General features: G+C 38.6%; 1 pseudogene; it reads right to left on the reverse strand.

The window, feature by feature from the left end:
- Window positions 1-8,518: 8,518 nt before the first annotated feature.
- LOC105713635 (serine/threonine-protein phosphatase 2A 56 kDa regulatory subunit gamma isoform-like) lies at window positions 8,519-12,091 on the reverse strand (annotated as a pseudogene).
- Between the last annotated feature and the right edge of the window lie 1,307 nt (window positions 12,092-13,398).

Consider the following 13,398-nt stretch of genomic DNA (forward strand, 5'->3'; position numbering starts at 1 on the left):
TTTGAGTACAGAAATGTAAACATCATGTTATTAACAAGAATACAGGAAAGGCATAAGAAGACAATTTCAGTGAGGAAGAAAAAGAAAGAGAAGGCAAAGATGTATTTTCTAAAAAAATTTAAACTTTTATTACATAATGAAACATTTCTAGATCAATGAGATCATGGTATTAATCTAAATTAATTAATTTATCCAATATCTTACCTGTTTCAAATAGTTTTAAAATTTATATTTTCTTTACAGTGTTGTGTTAGTTTCACCTAGAGGTATAGGAGATATACAAATGACCCAAAACTGGTTTTTAGAGATGAAAACTATAATGTCTGAGATGAGAAATTCACCAGGTGGGATTAACAGCAGATTAGACATCACGGAAGAAAAAGTAGACTTGAATCCATAGCTATAGAAATTATTAAAAATAAAACAGAAAAAAGAATTTTAAAAATGCAAAGAACATCAGTGACTTGTGGAAACATTGTTTTATTTTCTGAAGAATGCAACTGATAAATTTAAGAATTATGATATCACCACTTTGCAATGACCAATAGATAAATTAATTAAGGTGAATGTCATAGTGGTTGTGAAAACCCCTATTTCAACAGCAACAGTAACAAAAACCCATACAATCAAGCAGCCTAATACATGGATAATTGGATTCCTTGATGAATGGGAGACAGGATGGAACAGAATAAATATTTGAAGAAAATAATGGCCAAAACTTTCCAGAGTTAATAAAAACTATAAATCTGCATATTTAAGAAGCACACAAATTTCAAGGACAATAATTATAAATAAAAAGTACAATTCATCAAAAGCATATAACAACTTTACTATTTATGTAACTAATAATAGTGCATCAAAATGCATGAAATAAAAACTGATAGCCAGTAAAGATAAATTGATAAATCCACAGTTATAGTTAGATCAATCTCAATATTTGGTAGACCACTTAGACAGGAAATCAGCAAAGATCTAGTAGACTTGAACAGTCCTATCAGCCAACAGGACCTGATTGATATTTATAGAACACTCCACCCAACAATAACATAATACAAAATATTCTTAAATATACATGGAACATTTACCAAGGTAGAGCATATTCTGAGCCATAAAACAAGTCTCAATAAATTCAAAAGGTGGCCCAGTGTGGTGGCTCATGCCTGTAATCCCAGCACTTTGGGAAGCTGAGGCGGGTGGATCCCTTGAGGCCAGGGTTCAAGACCAGGCTGGCCCATCTCTACAAAGAATATTAAATAAGACATTTTAAAATGATCCATTTGCCAGAGAAGTGGTAAAAAGGGAAATTGGGAGAGGCAAAAAGGCAGATTTCATTGAATAGAAATAAAGGAAAGTGATTTTGAATTTCAATTTATATCTGGCTCTTATGGACTGAATTGTGTTCCTCCCTAAAAAATACATGTTGATGTCCTAACCCCAGAACCTCAGAATGTGACCTATTTGGAAATATGGCCATTGCAGATGTAAAGGAAACATTTCCTGGTCAGAAATATATCAATTTTTATATAACATTTAGGTGAAAGAGATATGAGTATTTTTTATAAAGCCTCTTTAAACATTCCAACTTTTATAATCCTATCAACCCTTGCATTTTTATGTTCTGATTCTGGAACTTCACCCCCAGATCATTTTACTGTCTCTTGTGAAAAAGGCTTTGGGGTCCCAGCAGGAGGTTGAGTCAAGGAATCCAAACCCTTTGGTCAGTCTTTATTTTGATTAACTCACTTCAACATTGCCCCAGGCAACTTTTGATCAGCCTTCTTACTGTAATCTTTACCATCTGATTGTTTTGGAGGATAATCTGCTTTTCTCAAAGTCTACTGATTTAAATGTTAACTTCATCTAAAAATACCTTCATAATCAGCAACATCCAGACACATTTGACCAAACATCTGAGTACTATGGCCTAGCCAAGCTAATATACAAAATTCACCATCAAAACAGCAATGCCGTTTAATAGGGAAAGGGAAGTCTTTCAGTAGTAGAGCAATTGGATATCTGTATGAAAAAAAAATCAACTTTGAGTTCTTCCTCACATCATAGAGAAAATTTTTTAGATAGATCTGTGTATTAGTCTGTTTTCATGCTGCTAATAAAGACATACCTGAGACTGGATAATTTATAAAGAAAATGAGGTTTAATGAACTCACAGTTCCACATGGCTGGGGAGGCCTCATAATCATGGCAGAAGGCAGAGGAGGAGCAACAGCCACATCTTACATAGCAGCATGCGGAGAGCATGTGCAGGAGGACTGCCCTTTATAAAACCATTGGATCTTGTGAGACTTAGTCACCTTCATGAGAACAGCACGGGAAAAACCTCCCCCATAATTCAGTTACCTCCTGCCTCGTCCCTCCCATGACACTCGGGGATGATGGGAGCTACAATTCAAAATGAGATTTGGGTGGGGCACAGCCAAACCATATCAACCTGCAAACCAAAAAATATCTGAGACAGATTGCAATCAATTAGAAGTGTATTTTGCCAAGGCTAAGGATGCATGCCCAGGAGGAAGGCCTGTGCCTTTCTCCAAAGATAATTTCGAGGGCTTCAGTATTTAAAGGAGAAAAGCAGCCTGGAGGGGCAAGAGGGAGGGTATGGTCACATCACTGAATCCACATGTTGCAAGAGAAAAGGAGTAGGTAGGGGAATCAGCAATTATGTTTCTGTTTCATGCTCGTTATAAGATAAGGTGACCATAGAGTCGTTAGCTGTGAAGATATTTAACTTTGTTTTTTGAGCCAGAGTTTCCCTGCCACACCCAGGCTGGAGTGCAATGGCGCAATCTCGGCTCACTGCAACCTTGGCTTCTCGGGTTCAAGCGATTCTCCTGCCTCAGCCTCCCAAGTAACTGGGATTACAGGTGCCTCCCACCGTGCCTGGCTAATTTTTGTATTTTTAGTAGAGATGGGGTTTCACCATATTGGCCAGGCTGGTCTTGAACTCGCGACCTCAAGTGATCCACTCACCTTGGCCTCCCAAAGTGCTGGGATTACAGGCATATGCCACCATGCCCAGCAAATATTTAACTTTTTATCTGTGACTATCTGCTTAGGAACAATAGGAAAATTTGCTTTTTGCATGACTCAGCTTTCAATTTTTTTTTTCTTCTGGCAGAATGAGTGTGGGTTTTTATTTTTCTTTAAGATTTCTTCCCACTTTTCTTTTTAAAATCTTTTGGAGAAAGCATTTTAGAAGAAATTGAGTCTCTGGTCTTAGATTTTGCATGATATCTCATGACTAGGATGATTTATTTCTAGATGAATGGGTCTCATGTTGTTAGGAAAGCTAATTTTTGTCAGGTTGTGAAGTCTCATGTCCTGTGAAATAAAAACAGGGGGAGAAAGTGGGAAGAAAACAACAGACGAAAAAAGGAGCACAATCCTGAGAAACTGATATATGCTGTGTTACTCGGAAGTATGCATCATAGGCAGGTATGAATGTGGCTGATGTATATAAATAGGTTGCTGTTATTTTCTTCTAAAGTTTAAGTTGTCTAGTTCCAGTTCTCAGGGCTTTAAGAAAATCACAGCTTAATTCTCAGTGATTTCAAATCAGGAAAAATGGGGGAAAGAAGGAAAAGAAAGAAGAAGAAAATTGAAAACATTATTTCAGAGACTTGTAGCTAGGAAAAATTTTAGAATTCAGTTCAAATTATAGAAAATAATAAAAATGAAAAACATTTAGTAACACTAGAATCTAATAAAAGGTATAATATAGTTTATTTCGAAATATATTTTTATTCTCTCCAATTCCCCAATTTTATTAAAGACAAAATCACAATAGAACCAACTTATTTGTAAAGTAAGTTTTAGTCCTATTACATTTGGTCATCCAGGCAGGAGTGCAGTGGCGTGATCATGACTCACTACAGCTTTGACCTCATGGGCTCAAGTGATCCATCTCAACTTCCCAAGTAGTTTGGACTACGGGCATGTGTCACCATGCCTGGCTAATTTTTTTGATTTTTTTGTAGAGATAGTATCTCCTTATGTTGCCCAGGCTGGTCTCGAACTCCTGGGCTCAATGTTAGAGGTAGGGTCTGGTGGAAGGTGATTGGATCCCGCCTCTGCCTCCCAAAGTGCTGGGATTACAGGCATGAACCACTGTGCCCAGGAGGAAGGCATGAATTTTTGGGTTCATATCAGGTGACCAGACTGAAAGGATTGGAAGTCCAAAACACGTACTATTTTAAGCAGCACACTCTTCAGCTCAAGTGTGTCAAGCTCTTAGGGGAGTTTTGTCTTAAAAGGTCCCATCTTTATGGGGCTTCTGTTGTGTAAACCAAAAAGCATCTGAGACAGGTCTCAATCGATTTAGAAGTTTATTTTGCCAAGGTTAAGGACACGCATGGAAGAAATAAACATGGTGCCCATTTTCGTGCACAGGTATTCAGTTATAACACCGTTCACAAATTATGGACAAGATGAATTCTGCAATAATTAATATTCGTTTGGATGGCCACAATTAAATGAATATTAAATAAAGGAATAGCCTATGTTCAATTAAAAAAAAAAAGATAAACAGTCTGTGGTCTATACCTTTCTTGAAGGTGATTTTGAGAGCTTCAGTTTTTACAGGGAAAAAGTGGACTAGAGGGGAAAGAAGAGGTGGGTAGGGTAATCCATGTGCTGCAAGAGAAAAGGAGCAGACAGGGGAATTTATGTATACAATTATGTATTTATCTCATGCTCAGTAAATCAGCACTTTACATAAGATAAGGTGAACATAGAGTAGCTACCTGTGGAGATGATTAACCTTTTATCTGCAGCTATCTGCTTAGGAACAAAAGGCAAGGCAACTTCTTACAATATTTTTCTTTTGGCATAATGAATTAGGGTCCCAAGTTTTCATTCTCCTTTCACATTGTCTTTTGTTATTTTAAGTCTATTTCCAAGAGTAAGTCTTTGATGATCCTGGGGATTGCCTCCTCTGTGCCCTCTCCAGGAATCTCTCTTGCTTATGTGGAAAAAAACCTGGAAAATTACCACCTGGGCTTTCAAGAGCCTTTTGCATTGAGTTGCTATTGGAACCAAGTACACCACTGAAAATAAAAAAGATTTGATATATTCCTCATTCTAAATAATTAATGGGAAAATCAAAATTTTTTTTATTATTTTTATTTTTTTGGAGACGGAGTTTTGCTCTTGTTACCCAGTCTGGAGTGCGATGGCACGATCTCGGCTCACCGCAACCTCCGCCTCCTGGGTTCAGGCAATTCTCCTGCCTCAGCCTCCTGAGTATCTGTGATTATGTCATGGCTAGCCTTAGAAATTCTCTTGATAAAATTAAAAGAATGAAAAAGCAGTTTTGACCTAAAAGTGAAAATCTTTTGCAAGCTCAGAACTGCCTGCTCTAGACTCATTCTGGGAAGATCACTGGAGTCCACCTGATATGGTTTGGATGTTTGTCCTCTCCAAATCTCACGTTGAATGTGATTCTCCATGTTGGAGGTGGGACCTGGTGGGGATGATTAGATTATGGGAGCAGATCCCTCATGAATACTTTAGCACCATTCCCTTGGGGATAAGTGAGTTCTTAGTTCCTGCAAGATCTGGTTGTTAAAAGAGTCTGGGACCACTCTTCTTTCTCTCTGTCTCTTTCTCAGTCATTCACTCTTGCCATGTGACATGCTGGCTCCCTATCACCTTCTATCATCATTGTAAGTTTCCTGAGGCCTCACCAGAAGCGGATGCTAGCACCATGCTTCCTTTAAAGCCTGCAGAGCCATGAGCCAATCAAACCTCTTTTCTTTATAAATTACCCAGCCTCCGATATTTCTTTATAGCAATGCAAATACAGGCTAACACAGCATCCCATGCTGTAGTCTAGTAGCTAAGGTACTCTCCTTTGACTAAGGCAGTATGGGTTCAATACTCAGCCAGGGAATGAGTCCTTTCTGGTTTGATATTTGTGTGACTTTTGCCATTTATTGATCCCTTTTCCTTCCACGGACAGTTTCTGATTTTTGTGTTCTGCATTTTCCTTTCTCTGAGCTATCTCTAGGGTGATTCTGGATCTTGTCAAAATTGTTTGCTACCTCTTTGGAGACAACTCGTTCAACTATGATTAAGTCATAATCTTGACTGAGACCCTTAGAAAGACACCTTTGGTAAAGAAACTCAAAAGCCAAAATTATCAGCTGTTGTCCAGGCTAAAATCTGGTAACAAGAGACTTGAAAGATTTTTTTTTTTATTTTAAAGAGCTCTGTGGCTAAAAATGAACTTAATTAAAAGCTGATACTCAAGTGTTTTCTCTCTCTCTATATATATATACATACACACATCCACATATACATATATGTGTGTGTGTGTAGATAAATATATATATATATATGTGTATATATATATATATATTTAAAAGGCCTTATACTCTTCTTCAATTTTTAAAATTCTATTTTTGGGAATTTTTTTTTCAGATGACTGAAATCTTTTTAAAGAGCCCATGTATTTGGTTTCTATGTTCACTTTCTTTCTTAAAAATTGTTCTTCAAGTTACTTTTATTTAACCCTGTTCTTCATACATTGTAAATTCTAACAGCCTGAGAACCCTTAAGAAAAAAGAAAAAGGTGCCACAGACTCCTTTCTGGGAGAAACCGCTTTTCTTCCTCAGGTAATCCCAGGTCATAAATGGACATAGTCCTCTCAGATCTAAAACTGTTTTTTCTGTATTGGATTACATGATCTTTTTGGCTTTTTGTGGTACCAGAAATTACTTTGCATTGTGCAAAAATAACCTTCGTGTATGTAATACAAGTTAAGTAGGAGATACACTCTTAGAGATGGCTAATGGTAGTTGCTCACAGTGAATGGTTGTTACTAAAAGGTGCTACTTATTTTGTGGCACATTTGGAGGGGAAAAAGGTGCTTTTGGGGTATCTAAAAGCTGTGTAAACACCCCCACATCCCATAAGGGATATGACTCCTATGGGGGATGGGCTGATCACAGAGCAGGCTGATTGAGTTGCCCACCGATCTTCGGGGAATGTCCCTGCAGTGAAGTGTGTTGTAACAGCGTTGCACTGTCACATTCCATGGTATTCCCCTCTTTTTGGGGACCCAGAATTCAATGCAAAATGAGATCCTTGATTTTGGGGCATCTGTGTTCTGCCTTCCAGGTCTGCCTATTTGTTGCATATTTAAATATGAAGCTGCATGCTTTCCTGGCCCTTTTCTTAAAGGGCTCTATCAGAAAGCCAGCTATCTACATGGGGAGTAAGTTAAGATAAAAAGCCAAAATAGAGGCAGAGCCCAGTGGCTAACATCTGTAATCCCAGCACTTTGGGAGGTCAAGGTGGGAGAACCGTGTGAAGCCAGGTGTTTGAGACCACCCTGGGCAACATAGTGAGACCCCACCTCTGCAAAAACACTTTAAAAATTAGCTGGGCATGGTGGCATGCCTTGTAGTCTCATAACCAAAATGCAGGTCCAGCTGCTCACTGCCAACAGAGTTTAATAAGAGTGAGGTCTGGTACAAAGAAAGCAATTTTTTATTCCGAAGCTAGCTTAGGGGAAGAAGTTACAGGCTTCCTGCCTAAGGGTACCACTTTTCTTTTGGAGTAGAAAGCAAGCACTTTTAGAGGGGGCTTAGCATTAATGGCACATGGAGTGGCGGGAAGTGAGCAGGTAAGGGCTTGGCATGTTAGCTTAGTGCTGCCTCTACCAGGTGATCAAGCTGATGACTGCTGGTGTCTCCATGAGCAGGCATACTTTGGGTTGTAAATTGACTTATCTCTCCAGGCAATCTCCTGGTGGTTGAGATTTCCTTCCTGGAGCTCCTAAGCACATAGTTAGGTGAACTTGCCCTGTAGGGAATGTCCAGTGAAGGGGAGGTAAAAGGCTATTAAAATTTAGAAATTTGCATTTCTAAAGGACTAAGATAAAAGTGGGGGAAAGGAGGAAAAAGAAAAGAAGAGAGAGAGAAAAAATTTACCTATTTCGTAGGAAAATGGGAATATTTGGTTACAATTCCCCACTACCAAGTTCCCTCCCATCTCTGTGGAATTGGGGTATTGTTTTTATTCTGGCTACTTCTTGCTGAAAGATGGTATAGTAATTGGGTGTTGGTATGGAATTGATCTGTTTAGATTTGGAAATATTCACGAATACCTGGACTTTACAGATGATATTTGTTGGAACATTATGGTGCAAGGTCTGGAAAGTCTCTGGGGAAAGTCAGTCTTGCATTCCCATGTGGAGGGGGCAGCACAAGTAAACTCCACAACAGAAGAATATGCCTATCCTTGAAGTCAGGGCCAATGTTACAGCCAGCTTTTGCCACCAGGATGGTACTGACCTGAATCAGGACAATAATCAATGGTCTAGCGACATAGCTTTGATTTGTTGGTATGTATCTTGCAGGGCTGAGACATTTCCCAAATTTACTGGAATATATACACAGCAGTTAGTCTTAATTATCATATAGGTTGCCCACTGCCATCATAACTGGATATGATGACAGGTTGGCTAACTATGTATTTAACAGCTTACAGGAAGAGCTATGAATACTCATGAACATAGTCATAAGCACTGTCTAGTTCTTGAGAATGGATCAGTTTGGTTAAATAGCTGCATTTCATCCAGTAGGTGGCATTGCAGATACGCTTGACCTCTACATGTGATGAAGGCAAACGGATTTTTACTAAGAGGCATTTCTATGGAGACAGAAGAAAAAGGTTAACACTGAGCACAATTTATTCAGGTGTTAGACTCAAAGCATCTTTAGTTACAGAGGAGGAACACTGTGGTATTCCTTGTGGTATTACAAGGAATGGTGTAGTAGTAAATTCATTGATTCCAAGTCTGAAAATTGGGACTTGTAGCTTGAAAGGAATTCAGGATTCAGTCCAAATTGCAGAAAATAAAAAACTCAAAAACAGTGAACAAGACTAGACTCTAACAACAAGTGTACTATAGTTTTTTTCTAAAACATGATTTTTTTCTCTCTAGTTATTTTTACTAAGGACAAATCATAGTAAAACCAATTTATTTGCATATTAAATTTCAGTCTTATGTATGGCTTGAATATTTGCATAAAATATAGCAAGAATAATTACTTGCCACATAGACTCTTTCTAAAATTGGCTTTGCTGATAGTGTTTGATTCCTTTGTTCTATCAGAAATCTCAGATTAGATTTTTAAAGGCTTGAGCCCAGCTATAGATTTATCTGTACCTGCAAATACCTGTATGAGTTTGAGGAATTCCTCTCCGTAAGGCCCCAAGATAATTTGGCACTCTTGGACCTGTCAGAAGGTGACATTCTTTACTTACCACAAGTCATGAACTTTATACAAGGACTATGTAGACAAGGTAAGAGGCCAGTTTTACCAAGGAGCTTTTATTGGCTCTATAAGTCAGCTTTGATTCCTTAAAGCAGTCTGTTTATACCTGAAAGTATGCCATTCTAGTCAAGGCCTTGGTAAAATAACCATGGTCTCCAATGGTGGTGTCCTGTCAAAAGCAAAAAGATTTTTACTGAACTTGCGCAAATAACTATACTGCCACAAATTAAGTATACTTACAAATAGTTTTTAAATTCTGAGGAAACCAGGTAGAGAGAAAGAAATACACTCTAAATTTTGCTCGCAAGAGTGTAATTTATCTAATTGTTAAAAGCTGCAAACAGTACAAAAGACTAAAGGTTTTCTGGACTCTGTAAAACAAAAGAATTAGCAATGTTTCAAACAAAAAGTCATAAAAAGACTATTTTGGTCTTCCATTAGTTCAATCTATGTAATTAACTCGCATTCTGCTTGGTATTTATGAACACATTAGCTTTCTATGGGAGTCTTGGAAGTTTTTTTCCCCATCCTAATATCACAATTTTCAAAGTTATTAGAAACCTAGATTCAAGGGCACCTGTCAGAGTCCTATAGCTGATTATAAAACTTCCTTTGAAAAGAATCAGAGTAAAATAACAATTGCAACTGCATACAGAGGGGTTTGAGGCTCCTTTTCCTCTGGGGATTGCCCACTGTCTCTCCCAGCCTAACAAATAGCTCAGCTTACTGCCACTCAGGCCTGCAAAGTGAGCACCAGGCCACCAGGGCCTGAAGAGTACTGGGGCAAGGGTGCTGTTCATGGCAGGGTCCAGGGAGGCTGCTGCCCAGGCCAGGGGAGGGGCTAAAGTCTCAGAACAGCTATGTTTAAAGTGTGATCATCATATGGCACAAAACAATTTAATGTAACAATTATAATTATTACTGATAATATATACACATATCACAATTATCGGACATATCAGAATTATGGGACTGTTACATAATTTTGAAACACATGCTAATATATTTATATGAATATAACCCAAAGAAAGTTTAAATACCATTTTATATTTGGTAATGTTTCTTGTATGGTTTTAGTATGCCAAATAATTCAAATATGTCTCTTTTGGACTTTAGGCTACGTAATATCTAAAAGGGTTAGCCAGATCAAAGAAAAAGCTTCATTTAGAATTTGACTTTGGAAAGTTTGTCAAATATGAAAGGTTTAAACACTTGCTATTACAAAATAGAATCCCAGGTCACTATAAGTCATTTATTTGGCCAAAATGATATCCCTCCTTCTCACAGTGAAGATATATTCCTATCTTATAAAAATATTCAAGTAGCACCCTGGACATTTTCATGTTATAATCTTTTTTAGTACCTGCTGATTGGCTTTGGTTAGATCTTCTCTTTTCACCAATGCTTCTTCCTGTTGTTTTTCATTTTTAGCTTCTCTTTCAGTTTTTTGGCTTTGAACTGTTATGTACAATCATCAAATAGCTTTTGGTTCATCTCCATGAAGAGCTTCAGGGTATTGGATATCAAGCCATGTATTGTCTTGTTCCAATGGGTCTTTGAATTGCAGTATAAGGATGGAAACATGATGAGCAGAATCTTTGCTGCATTGTTACTGATGAAGCTCATAATGTATTCATTATTCCAGTAATAAAGTGCTTGCTCTGCCACCTGGAAGTGTGAGCTGGAGACACATTCGGCTAACTGCCAGAAGAGTGGCTCCATGATCTTCCCAATTCTGATGGTTCAATTACATCTAAAATTTCTTCTAATTTTTTTAAGAACATTACTTCTTTTAGACTGTAAGGCTTTGGCCCATATTTGAGAAGTGCCATCACCACTGGTTTAGTGAGGGTGCTATCCTTTTCTAAAACTGTACTATACAATATGCCAGCTGGGGATGGTAGACACTCAGAGATTTCACTTTGTGCAAAGGTATAGCACCTTGAATAAGAAAATCTTGTGCTCTTTTTTTACTGGTAAAACAAATCCATTAATTATACTTCCCAATATATATAGTAACTCTGGTATGCCATTGTGATGCTCTGTTTCATAAATAAACCCATTAAATATATTATTTATCTGTTTTCTGATGTAAGCTCTCAAGCCTAAGAATTTCCCACAGATTCTATAAAGGCTGGTTTTAGGAAAACTCTCTCCCAGGCCAGGCATGTGGCTTACATCTGTAATCTCAGTATTTTGGGAGAGCAAGGTGGGCAGATCACTTGAGGCCAAGTGTTCAAGACCAGCCCGAGCAACATGGCAAAACCCTGTCTGTATAAAAAATATAAAAATTAGACAGGTATGGTGGACACACCTGTAATTCCAGCTACTTGGGTGGCTGAGATGGGAGAATTGCTTGAACCTGGGAAGCAGAGGTTGCAGTCAGTGACCCGTGATTGTGCCACTGCAGTTCAGCCTGGGCAAGAGAGCAAAACTCCGTCTCAAAACAAACAAAAACTAAACAATAACAAAAAACCTCTTTCCTGAGGATCTTCACTGTCAAAGCACTCTAAAAGCTGCAATACAAACTTCTGATCAACATATTTATTTGCTGTATTAGGTTGGAAATCTGGACACTCTAAAAATCTTAAGAAAAATTCATAAACAAACTCTAAATGAGGCCAAGTGTCTTCTAAATTGGTTTGTTTTCCTCTGGGTCAAATTCAGCTCCTGGAAGATAGAAAGAAGGTGGTAATGTTTGAAATACGTTAACTTCAAACATATGGACCACTTCTGGGTAAACAGGCTCTGTGGCCCCATTCTGATGACGGGTGATAAATTCTACCATTTCATTTAAATTAGCCCACTGTACTTCCTTCCACTTTAGGTCATTTGTGGATCAGAAAGAAAGTCAAATAGGACACAACACTGATGTAACTGCTAGAAAAAGAGTGTCTCTTGATCAGCAGGAGGAACATCGTTTAAAGATGTTAGTGTTTGAAGTTCTTTATTATTGCTTGTGCTAAACCTTGAAGGATTTTGCTGTTTGTCTTTCTTCACTATGGGCTGAGAGGTTGACATTTATTTTAGCAGATACTGTAGATGGGACAGCAACAAGGCTATTTTTCCGGATGGAAATTTGCTCTGATCCTACCGTGTCTTGTCCTTCTTTTAAACTTTTTCCACTTTTCCTGATTTTGGTGATTCTTTTTATTCATGTGCCGCCCCACCCCCACCCCCACCCCCAGGGCACCACCCACCATTGCCTGCTCCTCGCAGCAGCAGCGCCCCCACCTGGCCATCATGTCTCCCTGGCCACAACCACCACCACTGACATTGGGGGACTGAGTCATTTACTGTTCTCATTCCCCTCTTCTAGGCTCCCAGAGGCTGTAGTAGCTGTGGTGGCAGCTCAGAAATTTTTAAAAAGTAAAAATTTCACTTGTTGATAAAGGGTAAACTCAACTTTCCACACAAGACCCAATAAAAACAGCATGAGGCCAACCCAAATCTGATTTTTCTCTCTCTCCCTTCCTTTTTTTTTTGGTCATTTATTTAAAGGGCAAAAAACAAAACAAAACAAAAAAAACCTTTCATTATCTTTTAGTAATTTACATGAAAGTCTTGTTCAAAAGAGAAAGTCAAATTTTATCTTTGTGTTAGTGTACCGTTAACATTAAACCCAATTCTTAATAAAAGGCCAGGGATGGTGGCTCACACCTGTAATCCCAGCATTTTGGGAGGCTGAGGTGTGGATTGTTTGAGCCCAGGAGTTCAAGACCAGCCTGGATAACATGATAAAATACAAAAAATATAAAAACACTAGCCAGATATGGTGGTGCACGCCTGTGGTCCCAGCTACTTGGGAGGCTGAGGTGGGAGGATCACCTGAGCCGGGGTAGTTGAGGCTGCAGTGAGCTATGATTTCACCACTTCACTCAGCCTAGGCAACAGAGGGAGACCCTGTCTCAAAGAAAAAAAAAAGGGGGGTGGGCATGTGCAGCACTTTGGGAGACTGGGTGGTAGAGAGTGAGTTCTCATGAGATCTGATGGTTTTGTAAGTGTTTGGAAGTTCTTCCTTTTTTCTGTCCCTCTCACCTGCTGCCATGTGGGACATGCCTGCTTCCCTTTCCGCCATAATTGTAAGTTTCCTGG

This window comes from Aotus nancymaae, unplaced genomic scaffold (assembly GCF_030222135.1).
Source record: "Aotus nancymaae isolate 86718 unplaced genomic scaffold, 86718_ANA_hifiasm-v0.15.2.pri h1tg000002l, whole genome shotgun sequence".
Taxonomy (NCBI): Eukaryota; Metazoa; Chordata; class Mammalia; order Primates; family Aotidae; genus Aotus; species Aotus nancymaae.